General features: G+C 36.8%; 1 long non-coding RNA gene across 1 annotated transcript; it reads left to right on the plus strand.

Moving 5' to 3' along the window:
• The first annotated feature begins 8,369 nt into the window (after positions 1 to 8,369).
• LOC134790593 (uncharacterized) lies at positions 8,370 to 9,717 on the plus strand. The gene is made up of 2 exons (XR_010144199.1): positions 8,370 to 8,593; positions 9,003 to 9,717. It is a non-coding gene; the product is annotated as an uncharacterized LOC134790593 (long non-coding RNA).
• The last annotated feature ends 12,740 nt before the right edge of the window (positions 9,718 to 22,457 follow it).

A 22,457-nucleotide genomic window follows, 5' to 3' on the forward strand; every position in this document is an offset into this window, starting at 1 on the left:
GTCATATGTCGTCGGTGTCGCACAAAGCTTTCGGCGGCGTCGTGGAACCGAGGATAGTGTGGAACATCTCGGTCTTGTGCTTGTAATTACAATTAGGTATTAGGGATGCTGGGGCTCTACGGAAACTATTTAACGCCGGAATGCGGGATTTCCACGGAAATTGTTACTATAGACGGTCAAGCAAATATTGTCAGTAGAAAAAGGCGCGAAATTCAAATTTTACCCAGTATAGTAATGGCGGCGTGAATTTCGATAGAGTCAGATCAAAAAAAGCCTGCAGCGATTTGATAGCACACGCAGTGCAAGTGTTATTTATACGTCATAATTTCATAGAAGTTTGACGTTTAAAATAACACTTCCACGCTCTGTGCTATCAAATTCGCTGCAGAGTTAGCTTGGTCTAACTCTACTTGCATATCCAATGGTAAAGCCACCTGTAATTTTAACTTCAAATTCAGTGGGTAAACTTTGTAGGTATAAACTATACTGGGGCAAGCAGATCTTGTCAGTAGAAAAAGGCGGCAAATTTGAAAAATGTAGGCGCGAAAGGATATCGTCCCATAGAAAATTTGAATTTCGGCTCTTTCTACTGACAAGATTTGCTTGACCATCTATATCTCTTTGTTTCACTAAGAAAAAAAGATCTCGTAGGTAGCCATTTTTAGGGTTCCGTACCCAAAGGGTAAAACGGGACCCTATTACTAAGACTTCGCTGTCCGTCCGTCCGTCCGTCCGTCCGTCCGTCCGTCCGTCCGTCCGTCCGTCTGTCACCAGGCTGTATCTCACTCTAGCTATCACAGCTAGACAGTTGAAATTTTCACAGATGATGTATTTCTGTTGCCGCTATAACAACAAATACTAAAAACAGAATAAAATAAAGATTTAAATGGGGCTCCCATACAACAAACGTGATTTTTGACCAAAGTTAAGCAACGTCGGGAGTGGTCAGTACTTGGATGGGTGACCGTTTTTTTTTTGCTTTTTTTTTTGTTTTTTTTTTTATATGGTACGGAACCCCTTCGTGCGCGAGTCCGACTCGCACTTGCCCGATTTTTAATAAGTACTTACTATGAAGGAACAAAATCTGGTATAGGTATTATTTGAAGATATTGTACCTAGGTATTCTGATGAAATAGGTACATATTTGCTGCGACATAAGGAAGTATTTACAGTCAATGGTCGATAATAATTGTTGTCGACGGGTCAAAGAATGATTAAGTGTGCAATAATTGTTTCTGTCCGTCAGTGATACAAGACTTTAATAACTAAGCAATCTATAATATTGTATTCAGGCCCAAATTTAGAGATCTAGGGCCAAAGGGAAGACCGGATTCATCCTGAGGGTCGCGAGGTTGGAATCTCGACACAATGCGAATTTTAATTCGTTTGTGGTGAGCGTTCCGACTGACCATCTAGCGACCTTCACCAAGGAGGAGTTTTGGCCGAATGGTGTCAAGTTTCGGCGGTTCCGCGGCCGGCTCCCTGACACTGCGGGGTTGCGTAATGCATCGCAACCATAATGGAAATGTAGTGTTTAGTTTTTTAAAGTTTTAGTTATAAAATATATTTTTATATAATATGTATGCTAGTTTTAAGGTATTTATGTATGGGCCATTAGTTGCCTGAAATAAAGATTTTCATTTCATTTCATTTCATTTCAAAGAGTATAATTATATCCTAGGGCCCCTAGGCACTTGGCATGACACATGGAATTTAGGACCCCCTTCTCCATCTCAAAATCATTGCTAGGTTACCTGGGCCCCTAGGCACGGGCCCTGATTATATTAGGTTCTTAATGCGACTTTTGATTGCCAGCTGCTGAAAGGCTTTCAGTGAAAAAAAATACCGCGAGGGAACAGAGGGGCTACCGCGAAAACCGAAATTCGCAAATTGCGGGGATCTTTCTCTTTTACTCCAATGAAGGCGTAATTAGAGTGACAGAGAACAATGGCCGCAATTTGCGAACTTCGATTTTCGCGGTTATTTATTTATTTAAACTTTATTGCACAAAAGAAAACTTATCGTACAAAAGGCGGACTTAATGCCAAAAGCATTCTCTACCAGTCAACCTTAAGGCAAAGCAGAGAGATTGTGGGCGGTGCTACTAATCACTAAAGCTAATCTGAAATTTAACATACTTACCTACATATATATATAGCTGGTCAAGCAGATCGTGTCAGGAGAAAAAGGCGGCAAATTTGAAAAATGTAGGCGCGAAGGGATATCGTCCCATAGAAAATTTGAATTTCGCGCCTCTTTCTACTGACAAGATTTGCTTGACCATCTATAGCTCTTTGTTTCACTAAGAAAAAAAGATCTCGTAGGTAGCCATTTTTAAGTAAGTAAGGTCAATGTGGCGAAGTCCGGCATACTTTTTTTTTTTTTACTTTGGAGTGATCTAGTTCCGTTAATTATTCACTGCCTTTTTTTACTGACAAGATTTGCTTGACCAGCTATATATATATATATATATATACAGTAGAGTCCGGTTATAACGACGTCCAAGGGACCGCTGATATTACGGTTATTGCTCAGGGAACCCCTCTGAGGTGGGCCGGGTCATTCTCAATAAATATGTCTGCGGTATAATTACCGCGACCCATACAAAATGTATTAAAAGAGTCGTTGCAATAGACGCAACCGCAAACATAAATATTCTCAGAGAATGACCCCGCCAAGTGGTAGTCGCTTTTCGTAACAGCCGGTACCTGTGTCAATTGTTGGAATTAGGTTGTCAATGTGGACCCCGGGGTGCAACCGGAAAAGCGATAAGATGAGGAAGCGGGATTAGCATAGCAATGAGTCCAATTTTAAAAATACTCCTTATTTATTTCTATACATATATCGTATCTAGTACGTATACCGTACCGGTATCGCTCTTAAGCGATAAGACCGCCTGTTGTTACCTCTATTGTCTTTGTTTATGTTATTGTACATTTATTGTAAACTACGTGTATGTGAGGTGTGCAACAAAGAGTATTGTATTCTATTGTATACCAACATAGTAGATACCAGTATTATACCACGGTAAATCAATAATAGGCTTTCTCCGTCGTCTTGTTTTCACTCACCTTCGGAAATACTGCGTAGAAAACTAGAAGGAGTGATGTTATAAAAACCTAGAGCCCAGCACGTTTGCGCCCTTGATTCGTCCTTGGCAATGGGGAAGGACGAAACCGTAAGCTTATACCTACTTGATAACTTGGCAGATTGCCAGGAAACGAAGACAGTGTCAAGAGTAGTTTTAGGGTTAATCAAATTGAATGGGCCACTTTGTTACGACATTACAGTACTGTAAACTGTAATGAAAGTCATTATAGTAGCTGGAGATAGACAGCCTAACTAAATGATTCCTGAAATGAAATGATATGTATTTTGCACGATTTCAGGTAAGAAACAATTGGATGTAACACAAAAATGATTCCTTAAATCATGCACTTATAGTTTACAAAATTTCTTTTGAGGGCCGACATTTAAAAAAAACAACGGGTTGCACTCCGGGAGTGCCGGCAGATGTGAAAACTCGATGACATTGTAACTCAAAATATTAATAACAGCGCCATCTAGTGCAAAATGTCTGCAGCACTATGTATAATTGAGGTTAACGCATTATTTCGTCGCATTACTTGAAACCCCTAAGCACATCACTGTAAGTACTAGAGTTATATTAGTACCAGTTTGAGGGAAACTCACTAGATGGCATTTAAATCAAAAAAGAAAACCCAATGACTTTGTAACAGTGTCCGTCACACGTGACGTCACGTCTTACGTCGTCTTACGCTCTCGCGAGTTTAACATTTTTTCCCCATCACAAAGAGTGCTCAGCGCCGCTAAAGAAGTATTCACTTCAAAAAATGAAGGGCACAAGTCAATTTTCCTATGCATTTTCAAATTAACTTACCTTTACCTCACTTTTACCTACATAAAATATATAAAACCCTCAAATACTGTATATTTAGTTTATTGACAAAATAAAAATCACTGAAAAGTAAATCTGTAAACAGTACGTATACATTATCATAGGTAGGTTTGTAAAGTCGCGAAACAAAACAGAAATAATTTAGAATTAATAGACCGGTACATATCTTACTTATTTAAACGACGTGATCGCAAAGGAAGTTATATAAATGATTCTGGAGAACGAAATGTTCGTTTGTGACAGAGAGAGGTAAATATAATAAAAACTGGTAGCCGCACTAAATTACTCCTTTATGATTGTTACAAATCGCATATCATATTTTAGCGTTAAGTATCCGAGTTTCATATAGTTCCTAGTTCCTACATTATATTTTTTTTACGGAGCTATAATGACTTTCTGTCTAACACTTATTGGATGGATACATTGCCATATAAGCTGAAACCGACATTCATGTAGGAACTATATCGTGTGGTGGTGCACTCTATCTCTATCACTTTATCGAGGGAAGTTGAAAATTGATAGGCTTTACTCGTTATTGCCAAATTGTCACTGATTTGGAATCTTTAACGTTTCAGACGTGTTGTCGGAATCTTTTCAGCTGTTGATAAAATAAGGAGACTTTCGGACTTTGTGATGTGACACAATTAATGGGAACATACTTCTACAAAAGTAATTCAAAAGCGGGAGAAACTTTCATTACATTTAGCGTTCATTTGTGAGTACCGTAAAACGGGGTGAGTAGGTTTCGCGGGGAGAGTTGGGTTATGAATGGGGAGAGAAGGGTTGAGAGGGGGGTGAGAAGGGATTTTAAGGCTACTGCTACAAAAATAATGTATTACAATTTAAAATGGAGCTATAGTAATACGCATAATAAAAAAAAATCGATCCAACAATCTTCCAAAATCACCTTTGTATGAAAACCCCTCTCACCCCAAATACGAGGGACTACGGGGTGAGGTGGGTTTTCCTCTTTATCGTCAAAGTTATGAAATGGAACTACCCAAAATAAAATAAAAACTAAAATACAAACGTCCGGAACACTTATTATATACACCATTCAGTTTTCATATGTAAAAATAAAATGTTATCGAGGTTTGAATTTCAGTTTTGACCCTACTCACCCCATTTTACGGTACCTTGTGAGTAGATATCCTTTTACCGACGTAGGTACCTACTAAAATAAATAGTATATTTAAACTTTCGTATCTGTCGATTCTGTCGTAAGTCGTAATACATACTAATTGGCATTAGGTACATATTGACACTACCTACTCATGCTCTTTCACTTATTTACTATAAGTAGGTATACCGAATCCGCGGTATTCGTGTTCCAACTGCAGTCAGTTCACAGTCCCAGTCCCGCAGAAAGTCGGGCAGGACAGTTAGTAGGTACTGTCCGTAATAACAACAGACAAAACAAGTAAAGGACAAAAAATCATATTATTTACTGACTACTTAATTTACTTAATTACCATATAGAGTAGTTGGGTACTTAATCGATTTATTAACAACACACAATATTAACATGTTACTCATTATCAATTACACTACACATCACTTTACCGGGAAATAATGAAAACGGTAGGAATTTAAATACTTTACGTCACCCTAGGCCCGTAAGTGGGATTTTCTTCCCACGGGACGGGAAGAAAATTTCACTTCCTGGCCAAGGCAAGACGTAAAACTTTATACAAACCACGGGCGGTAGGTCGTAAAGCCCCAGATCGCATATTTATGGCCCTCACCTTCCGTTCGGGCCACAAACACCTGCGATCTGGAGCATTTACGAATTTACCTCCCTAATAGTCCCTATGTATGTAATGTAATGTACAATTTCAAACAAAAAGGTCTCTTTGCCGAGGCTCGACATAGTTCACCTCAAGACTCCGTTTTTGAACCGCTCGGTAGGTACCTAAGTATAGCAAACTACTTAGGGTGCTTACCGCATACAACCTACAACATCGAAAATCGGAATTCGCCTATCTCGATATCTACACTCAAATATTGCTAAAAAGATGGGGAGGGCGATAAACATTCTTCGAATTTCGATGTTCGAGGTTCGTGTTGTCTACCCACTCTCCCCAGCACGTCTGGCTCTCGAGCTCCGAATACGAACGTATAATAAACGCATGTACCTAAGAAATGGCAACGAGCTCACATACCTACCTAATACTTAGGAAATATCCTATTCTATTAATTGATAGGACAAGAGTGATTATGGCTGGATATGAGCCCGCTACTAACCTAATATCAATAACATCTAATTTAATACGCAATGGTGTTACTTGCGTCTCTTACATATAGAAGGAATAGAAGGCCCAGAGAGAGAAAGAGCTTACCGCGAACATCGGAAATCGAAATTTGTTGACTGTCTCACTATCGCTGTCTGTTGCATTTTCGAGGCAAATAGACGAAAGAACGAACTAAATCGCCCCTGCTAGCCCCTGCCAAGATGGCCTTTTAAGAAAAACGTATATATTTTCGGTTTTTATTTCGCAGAACGCAGAAAGCCTTTGGTTGAACCTAGAACCTATTGATTTTTCGTCCAAACTTATGAGTCAGTTACGAAGGAGCTCTTTAACATGGGTAAGTACTTTTAGTACAGGCAGTCTTAAACTGCCTCGTAACTTTTCTTAAATAAAGACACCTATGTTTTTTATGAGTGACAAAATAAAAAACAAAGTTATTAAGAGTGACAAAATTTACATAGAATGCTTTGGAAAGTTTTGATTTATAGGTACTTATTTTACATGTATTTGGCTCTGAAAAAAGAACGAATTAAAATGTAAGTAAGTAAATACATACTACTATTTGCCTCCTCTCGCCTGGCGTAGCCAATAGCAATACCTACCTATACCTACACGACGCGATGAGGGCCTCATGCTGAAATCTAATTATGAACTCTATATCCTTGTATTTCCGACCTTCCCTTATTATTAATACACTTACAGCTATAATTGGTTGGATTTGAGGTAAATATATTACAAGGATAATAATTACTCGTGTCGCTAACGGGATTAACATAGGAACGTACCTACTTCAGTTCCAAAAGAGTAAATAAGTCCATCTTTTTTGGGGATATATTAAGCCGAATTGTGTTTCCTCTACGCACTTATCAACTCGGTTGTGTAACTGTATCCATTAATTTATGTCAAATGTAAGTAATAAAATTGTTTCGTAACTAATATTACTTAAGTATAATAATTTAGAGTTTTATAAATATTTATATCTAAGTACATAAATTATTTCTTTAGATTGCTACCGATTACAATACTTAGGGATGACTCACGCTATACCGGGCCGGGCCCGGGCCGAGGATCGCGTGATACTTTCCATAGAAAACGAAGCGCCGGAAGCTTCGGCTCGGCCCCGGCTCGGTCTAGCGTGAGTCATCCTTTATTTTTAAGTAGGTACCTAAATTTTAAACACATAAAACATATATCCAACGCACTCGGTGAGATACAGCCGGAGTGGTATGAAAATGAAATGAAAAGACCTCATATTTCTCATTCTCATAGAGATAAACGGTCATTTTACAAATTATGTAGGTAGGTATTGCCAGCTTTGAATTGAATAATATATACCTGCCTATTTTGAAAAATGACTACCTACTCCCTACTCATATCATAAATATCATAATACTCGTAGGTACATAAAAAATAAAGTGTGGAAATGCTTTAGCCCACCCTATACCTATAGGTACGTATTGAAGTTACTAAAAGCTTTAAGTTACGAGGTCTTTTCTTCCGCCCACCATTCCACTGAAGGATTGCTTTAGTAATGAATGCGTGGGATGCTGTCCAGAAACAGACTAATATAACCGCCGGGCCAGGCAATTCCCGGGTCTCATGAGGCGAGAGCCTGGATAGCAATTGAATTATCAGCCCTTAAGTAAAAGCACACTAATATCGAATTAGTTGTCATTCATGGGCATTAGATTAATCTACGCGGCATCAGCATTGTATGGAGAGAGAGTCATAATGAAAGTATTAGGGATAAGTTCACGGTCGATATCTATATTAATAAACGCGAGCCGCTTTGACGGAAAAACCAAAAGAAATTATGCTCAATCGAAAGAGCTTGAAAAAATATCACTTTTGAATCGAGAACATATATCCGCAAAATTCGTATTGTCGCGTATTTTGCATTTAAAAGTGAAAAAAATACGACAAACAATACTAAAGGCTCAATTTGTTGGTTTTTTTTTTTTTTTTTTTTTTTTTATGGCATCGCGCTCCTGGCGCATTCAGCCAGACGAGTAAAGCAGGGAAACGGAATTAAAGGATTACATTATAACGGGTAAGACGGAATTTTGGAAAAGGATCAGGAAAAGGTAAATTATAGGCAGTTAGAGTTTAATGTTATGACGTGAAATAAATGAATACAATGATTTAAATATATATGGAGAAGAATCATTAATATACAGGAGTGTTGTAATAGATGTGGGAAACGGAACTTTAAAATCTGACAGCTGTCTTAATAGTATAGAACGATCATAAAGGTTACATGCAAAGAATATATGGTTAAGATCAGCGGGATCAGCTCCACAAGTACATGCAGAACTGGCCACGCGATTTAGTAGTTTGAGGTGTTCTGGTGTACATACGTGACCCAATCTCATTCGAATTAACATACTAGTTGCAGGTTTTGGCAGAGAGATTTTAGCAAACCAAGGTTTGGCAGGAATTGATTTTTGAATGCTTCGATAATGTAACGCAGCAGCACCTGCACCAGATGTCCATAAATTCCTCCATTCCTTTCGTAGGTATAATTTAGGCAGTGCCAACAGGTCTTCAGACACATTCTTAAACGGAAACATGTCCCCACAACTAATGGCATCTCGAGCTAAATCATCCACCCTTTCATTACCTTTAATCCCTCTGTGTCCAGGGATCCAGGCAATGGAAACCGAATACCCTTTAATGTGACATTTTAACAATAGGCTACGGATTTGATAAATAATTGGGTTATTAGATTTAGATTTGAAAGGAAATTTACATATTGCCTGTAGTGAACTTAGGGAATCTGAGAAAATAATTGTTTTTTTGAGATGCATTATAATGATGAACTCTATTGCTTTCAGGATTCCAAAGCACTCACCACTGTACACAGAGGATTCTGGTGGCAACTTTATTTTTTGGTAAATATTAGATTGGGTGTGGAGAACACCAACGCCAACACAACCATTCTCTGACGTCTTAGAAGCATCTGTGTACATATGATGAGCACCCAGGCCATCTGTTCCAATGAATCCCAGGAATTGTTGATTTTGTTCAACATCATTCTTGGAGACTCCAATATTGAGGAGAACTGGAGGAATAAGTGTCAGAGAATCATATTCATATTGGAAAATGGGAAGTGTTGAAGAGCTAACAGTGGGAGCTGATATAGATTTAAGTTTTTGAAAGCTTTTTACTAAACAAGGAGGACTTTTGTGTTTCCAATAGTTGGAAGTAGTTATTTGAAGCACAAGGTTAGACAGGATAATCCAGAGTTGGTGATTAGAGAATTGGGAACAACGGAAAATAAATCTATCACTAAGATATTGGCGTCGTAAATGAAGTGGAGGCTCAACACACTCAACTTGCATGGCATTGATAGGGCTTGAATTCATGGCCCCACAAATCAATCTGAGTGCTTTGGATTGAATACGATCTAGTTTTTGGAAGCCAGCTACATATCCTGGCTCTAACAAAAATGTCCCATAATCTAAAATACTTCTTATCAAGGCATTATACATGAGTTTCATGCAAAAAGGATGTGAACCCCACCAAACTCCTGAAACGCACCTGAGGATATTAATATTTTTTTCACATTTAGAAACTATGTAATCACAATGTGGAAGACCCGTTAATTTATTATCTAAAATAACACCTAGGAATTTGGTTTTATCTTTAATGGAAATGGAGCAGTTATTAAATTGCACATTGATCGGAGGAGGAAACATTTTTCTAGTAAACAAAACTACAACACTTTTATGCACTGAAAGTTCCAGACCATTTGAATCTAACCATAACTTCAATAAGCCCAAAGAAGAAGTGACTGATCTACTGGCTTGTTCAATAGAAAGGTTTGGCGAATATAATAATAAATCATCAGCATATTGCAAGACTCTAACCGTGTCATTTAAGGATGATTCTAAATCAAATGTGTAGATATTATATAGCAAAGGACTTAATACGGATCCTTGGGGAAGACCTCTCCACACTAAACGGGAAATCCTATTGTTGTCATCTATGAGAAGGCTAATGGACCTTTCTGATAAAAGGTTTATTATGAAATTGGTTAACATTACTGGTATAGCTAATTTGTGAAGTTTTGCTTGTAACACTGAGACTAAGACATTATCATAAGCGGCGCTTATGTCAAGAAAAGCAGCTACTATAGACTCATTTCTAGAAAATGACAATCGAATATCTGAAATTAAAATACCCAAGCTATCATAAGTAGACCTACCTTTTCGGAAGCCAAATTGACTATGAGAAAGTAATTGGTTTTTTTCTACAAAATATTCTAGTCTGTTTTTAACTAAATGTTCTGCTACTTTAACAAATACTGAGGAAAGGGCAATTGGACGATAAGAAGAAACATCTGACACTGGTTTGAACGGCTTTAAAATAGGAATAACTATTTGAGATCTCCAAGAATCAGGAATTTTACCAGACTGGATAACAGAATTTATTATATTTAGATAATAAGAAAGAATACCATCACTAGCATTTGCTAAAAAGGAATAAGGAACTCCATCTTCCCCAGGTGAAGTATCTTTTAAACCACTTAATACAGCTTTTAACTCCTCCATTTTAAAAGGCTCATTTAAAGTATTATAATAGCATGAGTCAAATGAAAAGGCAGCAGGGTGAAATACATATTCTTCGGGGACGGAAGCAGGTGCTAATCTATCCATAAACTGTGTAGCAAGGTTAGGAGGAAGGATCTGTCTAGAGGACTCATTGAAAGCATGTCTAAATCTTTTAATATTATTCCATACTATGGATGGTTTTACGCTAGGACTAAGAGACAAACAAAATCGCTTCCAGCCTTCGAACTTTTTCTTTCGCAACAATTTTTTTGTCTCACGAGCAACTTGCATGAATGTCTCAAAATTTTCATTTGTCATAAAATTACAATATTTTCTTTCAGCCTCCTTACGGTTTCTGATAGCTTGTGTGCAATCATCATCCCACCAAGGCGGAGAAGGTATTTTACCTGATGCACTGTTTTTAACCGGAAAAATTTCATCAGCTGCTTCAGTCATTATCTGAGCTAATGCAACTGAACAACTAACTACATTACTATCATCTATGGACGGTAAACACAACAATTTCTCCTCTACACGGGTTTTGAAAAGTTTCCAATCAACATTACTTAAATTATACTTAAGCCTAGGGCTAGGTTTCGGAGATGGCGGAATAGAAGATGGAAATGTAATAATGATAGGGTAGTGATCACTCCCATATGTTGATTCCAGAGTATGCCAAGTGAGAGAAGCCGCAAGATCAACTGAACAAATTGATAAATCAATAGCGCTAATTGACTCTGTTGGAGCTGTTCGGCGGGTTGGAGAACCGTTGTTTAAAACACAAAGATTGTGTTGGTCTATGATATGAATGAGGCGATCTCCATTATAATTAGACGATGAACTACCCCAAACCTGGTGATGTGAGTTAAAATCTCCTAAAATTAAAACGGGCCTAGGAAGAGAAGAAATTATTTGTTCAAGCTCAACAAAAATAGATGATGAGGGATGAGGAATATATACAGAAATAATACAGATGTTATTTACAATGGCAGCAACAATTGAAAAATCATCGCTATGGGATGGAAGATGAAAAGGTGAAAATGATATGGAATTCCTGACAAGTAGAGCTACTCCGCCCCATCCGCCAGGAGTGCCAGGTCGCGAAGGACGGTCCTCTCTGAGACATGAATATCCCGTGACTCTAAGAAGAGCCCCAGGCTTGAGCCATGTCTCAGAGAGGGCAAAAACAAATGGTTGAAATTTGTTTAATAAATGAATTAAATCTTGTTTTTTATTTATTACACTTCTGCAGTTCCACTGTATAATTTTGGCCATTATTTTTAATAGTTGAGACAAGTTCTTCAAGCATGGGGGCAACGTGGGACGGTATTCTTACATTAGGCTGAGATAAATGATAAATTAACGCTTGTATTTCCTCAGCTACTGAAACATTATCTTTAGGAGACTCTTGCTGTAGTGCACAGCCATTTTGAGGAGATGGAATGATATATTCTTTAACTAAAGCATTGTGAGCTGCTGCATCATACCCTGTTGTTATAAGTTTTTTAACTGTACGTGGTTTCAAAAAAGTTGTCTTTTTATAACTGTGTGACTGCATGTTTGTACCCGGGGCTGGATTATTGACACTGCGATGTAAATTTGGCTGAGACTGTGGCTGTTGGGGTGATTGTGTCAGAAGGACATCGGCAAATGATTTTGAAGCAGCTGGATGTAATTTAACAGCCTCACCATAAGAAATACAATTGTTAGCCATAGTTACTTTAATATCCTTCTGTCTCTTGTGTTCCGGGCAAGCCCTGTTCGTGGCGAAATGGAAACCATTGCAAAGGCAGCAAACGGCATCGTCCTCCTCCACTGAACAGGTATGACCGGAATGCAATTGACCACACTTAAAGCACTTGGGTTTAGATCTGCAATTAGTTTTCGTATGACCAAATTTAGTACAGTTGAAGCACTGGATTGTGGGAAAGATATACAGTTCGACAGGCAGTGAGTTGTAGCATGAGAATACCCGTTTTGGTAAAACTTGACCATCAAAAGTTAGGACAACTGTCTCAGAGGGTTGCCACGAAACGGCACCATTAACTGTAACTCTATGATTCAAACGCCGAACTTTAAGCACTTTTCCACACCCAGTGGGCACGGAAATGTTGGACACTATTTCCTCCTCGGACCACTGTGATGGAATACCACGGACTAGGCCCATGCGCGTTACTGTAAATGATGGTATGTATGCTGTTAAATTTTCGTTGTCAAGTTGAGGATTGGTTACAAACAAATTAGCATCGATATGATTTGCAAAAGCCATGGAAATTCTTGTCCTACCAATACGTTTCACGCTGCCATTTATAATATTTTTGAAGCCGTTTTTTACTAAGAACCTACCAAAAGACACCGGGTGCAGAGACGAGTTTGGATCAGTTTGTTTTAATTGAACATGCACCGTAAACGGTGCAACATCAGCTGTTGAAAATAAATTTCTGCCAACTTTTGTTGTTTGAATATCAGAAACTACTTTATTTGTGTCAGTATTTGTTATAGAATGAGCTTGGGTCTTTTGTACAATTTCACACTCGCAAACATATTCCCCACCAGCATTTCGCTTTCTCTTTTTGTTACAATCTTTACACCTCTTATTTTTATATACTTTTCTTTTTAAATCATTTTTATTATTTACAGATGTATCAGTATCCATGCTAGACTCTATTTCAATATTTATACCAACCTGGAGGTTTTCTCCTCCAGGGTCGGGAGGATCATCCTCCCCCATTGTAAAGAATTACAAAAGACTTACCTAATATGAGTGAATGTCACAATATATACAGAAAACAAAAATATTTACATGTAATACTATCTAAAATATATACAAATTACCAATTCCTTGATCTTAAATTGAATTAAATGTACGAGAAACCAAAACACACAACCGCCACGTTTCACGTTTCCCGCGCTTTTCCAAAATTTGTTGGTTGACATTTGACAGCTATGCGTTGCGTTTAGAAACTGCAAACATGCTTACACGTTAGGTTGGTCGTTTTTTTTTTTAATAAAAAGCAAGACGAATATTACTGTTTATTTGATGACTTTCCGGTATGTATAATGGTTATTATTTGCATTAAGTTTCGTTTCATATGGATATGTATACCGGTATAATTATTACATAAATTTGTTTTTAAGCCAGAACGTGCGATAGTCTGTTACGGCTTTTAAGACGATAGCAACACGGCCTAGACGTCAACGACGGCTGTTATTCGAAAATACTTTATCCGGTACTCCAGACGTGATAAAAACCTGTTAAATAGTGTATTGTGTGTGTTAACAATAAAAAATAGTCACCGAACATAGTGCAAAGTGCAAACGCCATCGTAACGTAACGAGATTTGAACTTCAAAGCGTTCCATGGGTGTATTGTGTTTAGTATAAACATCGGTCTCTCAGTTGTATTTTAATATTTCAGAATGATTCCAAATATTCTTACATGTCAAGGCACTACTAGCTACCTGGAAATGCAAGTGAAAGCAACCTTGAAGCAGCTGTGATAAACTAATAAGTGAGCGAGATGAAAATGACGTTGTTCAAAGAAACTTTGAGTTAAGTGCCAGCTGACTGTAACTCACTCTAATTAAGTACATTGCCAGTGTGAAACAGTGCAAAAAGCTACAGTGTATTGTGGACATATTTAATAACTGTGCTTTAGACTATGAATCAAATTTGAGGTGTATCGGTGAATTGGAAAGTCAACTGCATAAAGCTAATAAGTTATCTCCGGAGTCAATGTAAGTTGAATATAAGATTAAATATAATAAGATATACAGATAGTATATATGTCGCAGTCAAAAGTGTGAACTGGTCAAAAGAACTTTTAACCGACAAAAACAGGCAAAACTGCTTGACTGAGCATGTTGGTCAAAAGTAGTTTTACCTGAAAATCATTGGTTAATAGTAATTGTGTTGTGACTGTTACTATCAGTCAAAAGTACTCGCAGAGATAGGTAGGTTAGGGTTATTTTTTTGCTACGCCCAAAAAACGAAACTGTTCCCAGAGATAGGTAGGTTAGGGTTATTTGTTTTTTTGCTACACCCTAAAAACGAAACTGCTGCCAGAAATAGGTATGATTTTCAGGTAAAACTACTTTTGACCAACATGCTCAGTCAAAAGCAGTTTTGCCTGTTTTTGTCGGTTAAAAGTTCTTTGGCCAGTTCACACTTTTGACTGCAACAGGTTGGGCTGGACATATGGCAAGGGAAAGTAAAGATAAGTGGGATAGAGAGGAAGCGGAATGGTATCCTAGAGATGGAAAAAGGAGAGAGGGAGACCAATAATGAGGTGGTCGGATGACATAAAGAAGCATGCGGGACCTAATTGGATAGGGACGGCAAGGGATAGAGAGCTGTGGAGAGAGCTGGGGGAGGCCTATGCCAAGAAGGCAGACTGAAATAATTATTAAAAAGCAATGACGTAAAAATTATTTAATAAAGTTACTAAGGAAAAAATATTGAAACTAATTGATATAAATGAAATGTGAATTTATTTAAATGTAATATGTGCTGAAATTTAATTTTTTGGTCAATAAAGGCTATTCTATTCTATTCTATTCTAATTTGACAGGTGACAACAAAAAAAATATTAATTCCTGCTAAAATTTCAGAGTCATAGTGAAGCGTAGTACATAGTACCAAAACAAGGTTGATTTTTAGGGTTCTGTAGCCAAAGGGTAAAAACGGGACCCCTATTACGAGGACTCCAATATGTTATTAGATCAAAACAAATTATTTTCAGAAAATATTTAATTTAGGCTTAGGGATGGCGAGGCTCCATAAGCCTTCAGTAAGTAGTGCATAAGTATACTTGGAAAAATTCGACCTATGCCGCCATGGGTGGCCCGGTGGCAGAATGGCACAGGCACCTGCTGCAATAGCAGAGGACGCTGCTTTGATTCCAGCCTAGGGCACTGGAGGCCTTGGTCACTTTTTAGGGTTGCGTACCCATAGGGTAAAAACGGGACCCTATTAAATATTAAGACTCTGCTGTCCGTCTGTCTGTCACCAGGCTGTATCTCAAGATCTCATGAACCGTGATAACTAGATTAACTAGACAGTTTCAATTTTCACAAATGATGTATTTCTGTTGCCGCTATAACAACAAATACTAAAAACAAATTAAAGAAATATTTAAGCGGGGCCAATGCAATGCTAGGCTGGATATGACTGATGAAATGAGTAAATTTTTATTAATATGTTTTAATATGACATGTTGGTGGCAAACAAGCATACAAGGCTGTTAATGCCGATGGTAAGTGGGAGTTTAGACTAGACCTCTGCTTCTCCAAGGGACTCACATTGCTGACCGAGTAAATTTTTATTAATATGTTTTAATATGACATGTTGGTGGCAAACAAGCATACAAGGCTGTTAATGCCAATGGTAAGTGGGAGTTTAGACTAGACCTCTGCTTCTCCAAGGGACTCACATTGCTGACCGAGTAAATTTTTATTAATATGTTTTAATATGACATGTTGGTGGCAAACAAGCATACAAGGCTGTTAATGCCGATGGTAAGTGGGAGTTTAGACTAGACCTCTGCTTCTCCAAGGGACTCACATTGCTGACCGAGTAAATTTTTATTAATATGTTTTAACATGGCATGTTGGTGGCAAACAAGCATACAACTCATACAAGGCTGTTAATGCCGATGGTAAGTGGGAGTTTAGACTAGACCTCTGATTCTCCAAGGGACTCACATTGTTGACCGAGTAAATTTTTATTAATATGTTTTAATATGACATGTTGGTGGCAAACAAGAATACAAGGCTGTTAATGCCGATGGTAAGTGGGAGTTTAGATTAGACCTCTGCTGCTCCAAGGGACTCACATTGCTGACCGGTTACAAATCTATTACACTCATACTAGGGTTCCGTACCTGAAGGGTAACTAAAAAACGGGAACCTATTAGCGATTCCGACTCGCACTTGGCCGGTTTTTCTTAGTAGGTATATGACATTTATTTCAGTTTTACTTCATTGTCCGTCTGTCTGTCTGTCTGTCTGTCTGTCACCAGGCTGTATCTCATGAACCGTGATAGGCCTAGGCAGTTGAAATTTTCACAGATGATGTATTTCTGTTACCGCTATAACAACAAATACTAAAAAGTATGGAACCCTTCGTGCGCGAGCACTTGCCCGGTGGACATTTCAGGCTCCGTCACACAGGCGCGTTTCGCGTGCGGCGCGTGAGCGGGGCGCGCCGCTTTTTCATATAAAACGCTCAGGCCCGGCTCTGAAATCGCGCCGGTGTGACGGAACCTTTATTTCAGTTTACTCCACTGTCCCTCTGTCACCAGGCTGTATCTCATGAACCGTGATAGCTAGACAGTTGAAATTTTCACACATGATGTATTTCTGTTGCCGCTATAACAACAAATATTTAAAAGTGTGTTAGTAAGTAGTGTGAAGTATTCCGTTCTTGATGGGTGAGTCCGACTCGCACTTATTCAGTTTTTTTTTGTAAACGAATTTAATATTAACGGATAGGCATTAATATTAAAGAATGAAATAGTAGTGATAATTTCCATACTTTCACTTTAGTGCCATGAAGGGTAGGTACAAAAGGGTTCCCTCTTTTGAGATTGGAAAGTGGGCTAGGTTATAAATGCGGCCTTCACAGAACCGATCTGCGACCAGAAAAGTGGGTCAGGTTAGAACTGTGATCCTTATAGAACCAAACTGCAACCAGAAGTAAGTTAGGTTAGAACTGCGACCCTTACAGAACCGAACTGCTACCAGAAAAGCGGATTAGGTTTTTTTAATTACATATTTGTTTTTAGATATATCGGAATAGTAAATTTTTCGAGTTATGATTGTATGTTACGGATTTAAAGTTTTCTGAGATGAGATAGGTTTGTAACCGCCTTGATGAAGGTATGAAGTCTAAAAGTAAATAATTACTTAATTCAAAATGAGTATTACCTATTTCTATTATTTATTTTACCCGAGCGAAGCCGGGTTTTCATCTAGTAAAAAAATAAAAACCAGCGAGATTTGGTCTTCAAATTCGTGGTGAGGTCATTTGGATAATATGACGGCTGTGGTTTTTATTTTACCTCAATCTAAAAGACGTTAGATCTAATTGGTATAGTATATCATATTAATGTAATTATTTACTTTTGATTTGTTTCGGTTTATAGCAAGGACGACTAATAGGTACTGTGGTGTTCATCAATAAATAAGCAGATGGCTGGCAACACTGGTGCGCATGATGGCGGCCGCTGTGTTACGGGCGCTCTGTATGGACCGAATAATAAATTGTTTTATTTACCTATAATAAATATAATTCCTCTAAAAGTAAACTAGATTAATGATGTTAAGTGAACATCACAAGTGGCGACGAGGTAAAACCGTGAGTACCTATGAAATTCGCAAATTAGCAAATTGATGAAATATTGGCGCCATATTGGTTAATTTGTAAACAGGGCCGACGATTTGCAAAACGAACGCATGTATATCAGAACAAAATAAAGTACAAAACAATGAAATCGTGAGAAATACAAGATATGAGTGACTTTCAGATGCCTGTAATGGGTGTAACTCGGAGGCGTCTGAGGATTAGGAAATGGTGTATGGTTCTTTTGGACATTCAACCAAATAAAGTACATTGGTAGATGACAAATGTTGAATTTTATAATACAGTCTGTTGAAATAATAGAGCAATTCGTCAAAATTAATTTGATAATATAGAAATACCTAAGTATATGGAAATACAATACAAGATTAAGTTATAACTAAAAGTTATTTTTCTTTTTAAAAGGGAAGAATGGATAATTGTATCAAATATTAGATTCCTTATCTATTTCATATGGTAAAATACAAGATGTTCTATAAAATAATAACTTGTATTTTGTAGCAGTTTCTGTTTCAAATACTTCTTTACATTTTATGCAAGAATACATGTACCTATGTAGTTGCCTTGCAAACTATAAACGTATGTATATGTACATATTCACCAGCAAAATATAAATTTACTTGTTTCCATATTTCCAAAAGGTCTAAGTACCTGCTGTAGGTACTGCATAGTAAAGTCTGTTTTGTGCTTGGAGTATGATGGTCAAACTAAGAACATTTGTGTTGACCTTTAACGGATCTCATGTAAACATTAATGATTCTCAAAATATACTGGCACAAATGATATAATTAATTACAATGTTTGTCATCTAGGCTATTCAATTCAAGATCTATGAGCGATTGCAGTGATTGTGTGTACATATATATGTACATAAAAATGCCAACAAGTTATTGGCTTAGGCTGATGCCGAAAGTATGATGTTAACAACTTGTACGCCAAGTTGTAAGACAACATCATAAACCCCATAAAATGATGGGAAAAAAATCGTTTGAAACGAAAAATGTCAAAATGACTACTGGCTGTTGCCGAAATGATGATGTTAACGATTTGTACGCCAAGTCGTAAAGGATAACATCATCAACCCCATAAAATGATGGGAACTAATGGTTGATCATGAATCAACAAGATGGTTAATGGGAAATTTCCATACCTACATATATTATGATGTTAAGGAACTCATACGGTTGAGTTTGCAAAGTAATAGCAACATTTAATGATGTAATAAATAATATACTTAATACCATGAGTAAATGGAACGTAAAGAAGTGAATGTGAGTTGTATTGTACTTTATTAGTTCTTAACAAATCCTGTAATGTGAAGCTGGCAAACACAAATTTGTTAGTAACATGGAATAGAAAAACTACTCAACCTTTCTTTGGGTGCTAGTTCTAGCGTAAGACAAAGACAGTATGATTTTGTCTCTCTATGGTTGAAATGAGACAGTCCCTGGCTAAACTATCTATAGTACTATAGAGTCCATTGCTACTGTCAGATGTCACAGATGTGTCACTTTTGACACTTGACAGATAGAGATTGTTTCAGAACAATGTTGTGTGTTTAGTTAAATGTTAATAAATAAAAGTAATGTTCCAGATTAGATTCAAGACAATATTGAATCTACTAGATTCTTATATGTACTCCAGGAATGTGTAACTGTGCTCGTTACAGTTTTGTGGCAAACATGGACTAACAGGTTGTGTAAGTTTTCAGGTTTCTTGACCATCACCAGATTTTCCAAACTTACGGAGCAAAATGTAGACATTGGATGTTGTTGCAAGTGTTAAAATCATGGATATGTCACAATATGTCCTAAATATAATATAAAAAAGTATAGTTTAACACATTCAGACTAGCAACTAAAATAAGTACAATGTTGTTAACTATATAATTATATTTGCAAGACGTCTATATAGGTGTTGTACGACATTTTCGAAGAAATATCAGTGACCAGAAATGGAGACTGGCTTAGCAGCGTGAAGTATAAAGATCTCATCACATATGGTATGTTACGAGCCATGTTTGGAAAGTATATTGTACAACCCTAAATGTCTGGAAATAGGGTAAGTGTAAGTAAAAGAAAATCTCAATGAAGTTTTGATTTAACCTAACTAGTGACTATGACAGAACTGTCAAATCATGAATGTCAGTGATTCAAGTCACATTGTCAAAATCAAAAACAAATTGGACATATCGGTATTCATATTTTGGACTTGTATCGTTTGCATTTGTAAAAGTACTGCTTTACTGCCTGCCTGTATATGAAATAATAAATACATTAGGTCCGGTGGTATAAAATCATCTTTTGTAAGGGATTATATGTTGTACCCTTATTAAACTCAATAATTCATGAAAATGTGTACATTACAAAGTAGCAATGAATATATGTGGTAAAATTACATGATATTAGCATTACTTAATCCGAATTATTTAAATGGATGTCAAAACAAACATCATTAGAATCCCCAATAAAATACATTTTTTATGGTCATACATTTATGCTTGTTATGCTATTTTAGCAAAACACACCCTTACAAGACAAACCATCCTACCAAAGCTGTTATCAAGCAAAACTGATTTAAAAAAAAAACAAAAAAAACCTTTTTTTTTCTTTAAGAAGTTATCTACTTAGTCTAAGTAGTTAGACTAAGTAAATACTCTTTTGGATGAGATCATCAGAATAAAATAATTACCTACCACTGTATAGTTGTATACTGCTTATACTACCAGTCAACAAGTCTACTGTATTAGTCAAGAATGACAAGATCAATTATTAGTCCATCAACTTGATTAGTGATTAATGGTTCACAACAGACAACTGTTTGAATTTCTCATACCTACCCAAATAGGTATAAACACACCCATAGCGTAACAGATGAATTTTCTGTATTTCTCTTACAGGTGACAATGCCAAAGATATGTTGGAATATGCGGCTGACAACTGGCTACGTGCTAAACAGTCCATTTGGGATGTAATGCAAAACCATGTGCGTTACAGTATATCGCTTGTTCAGATTTCTGGCGAAAGGTCTGTGGAGTCCTGTTTGGTGTTTCCAAAGTTTGGTATTGGATTCTTTATTAAGTAAATAACGATACGACACGACATTGTATATATTTATATGACCAGACAACTGATTAAAATTTACAAGTTCAGATCATATTCATACACGAGTACCTATTAGGCAACAAAGGCAAGTAGTAAATAAACAAGTTTTGTTAATAGATATACCAACACAGGATTTGGACCAGATATTCAGCATATTAATTCCTTACTACATAAGCTTTTTCAGTGTTACACATCTGTAAAGTGCAGTCATTGTTAATATGATAACAGCAAAGTCATAGTAAGATATATTTAACTATGTATATTTAAATTTTCAGTAAGTAACTATACTGTTATACATAATTATTTATGAACAATGATGTAAAATTTATGCACAGATTATAGTGGTTCTCACTAGATAAGTGACAGAAGTCTGTAGCCTAAAGATATGTTTAACGATTATAGCGCATTTGCGTTAAGTTTGCATATTTATCTTTATATTTACTTGTAGAACTGTGTATGATACAGGAATTTAAAACTATGTGAAACTTGTTGAGATGTTTTTCACTATTTATTATTTATTTTGAAATATGCTATTTTTATGGTGCAAAGGAAAATTCTAAAGCTCCGGCTTGTCCAAGAAAGCTATACTACGTTACAATTTCACTATTTGTTGATGCTTTTGACAATCTGGTCGCATTAAACACTTTTAGGTACAAGTTGTTAATAATACTTATAGGGGTAATAAAAGTGGCATTTAAACTAATATTTTTACCTAAACTAAATAATATAAAATGTTATTTTATAGAATGTAGCAAGCTAAGAGTTTTAGTTACTAAAAGTTGTTATTTGCAGTGCCCATACAGGGTTCATAACTGTTTCTTATTCAAATGTACCACCTTATGTATGTACCTATGAAAGCAACTAATGACTGATGATTACTGATTAAAATTATGGAATAGAATGTTAGGAATTTGATAAGGTAACTGGCTCCTATATAAATATTTTAAACTACTAAATTATTGCATGGAATTTTTATGAAAATAATATATTCTACATGTATTTAACTGTAGAGGGTTAATATACAACTGATTTTATATGTGTGTGATAATTGCTAGTATACCTACTCTCTCTTCCTCGCGTTATCCCGGCATTTTGCCACGGCTCATGGGAGCCTGGGGTCCGCTTGACAGCTAATCCCAAGAATTTACGTAGGCACTAGTTTTTACGGAAGCGACTGCCATCTGACCTTCCAAACCAGAGGGGAAACTAGGCTTATTGGGATAATTGCTAGTATACATTGTAATACAATTTAATTTTAAAGAAAGAGAGAGGA

This window comes from Cydia splendana, chromosome 5, assembly GCF_910591565.1.
Source record: "Cydia splendana chromosome 5, ilCydSple1.2, whole genome shotgun sequence".
In the NCBI taxonomy this organism is placed as follows: Eukaryota; Metazoa; Arthropoda; class Insecta; order Lepidoptera; family Tortricidae; genus Cydia; species Cydia splendana.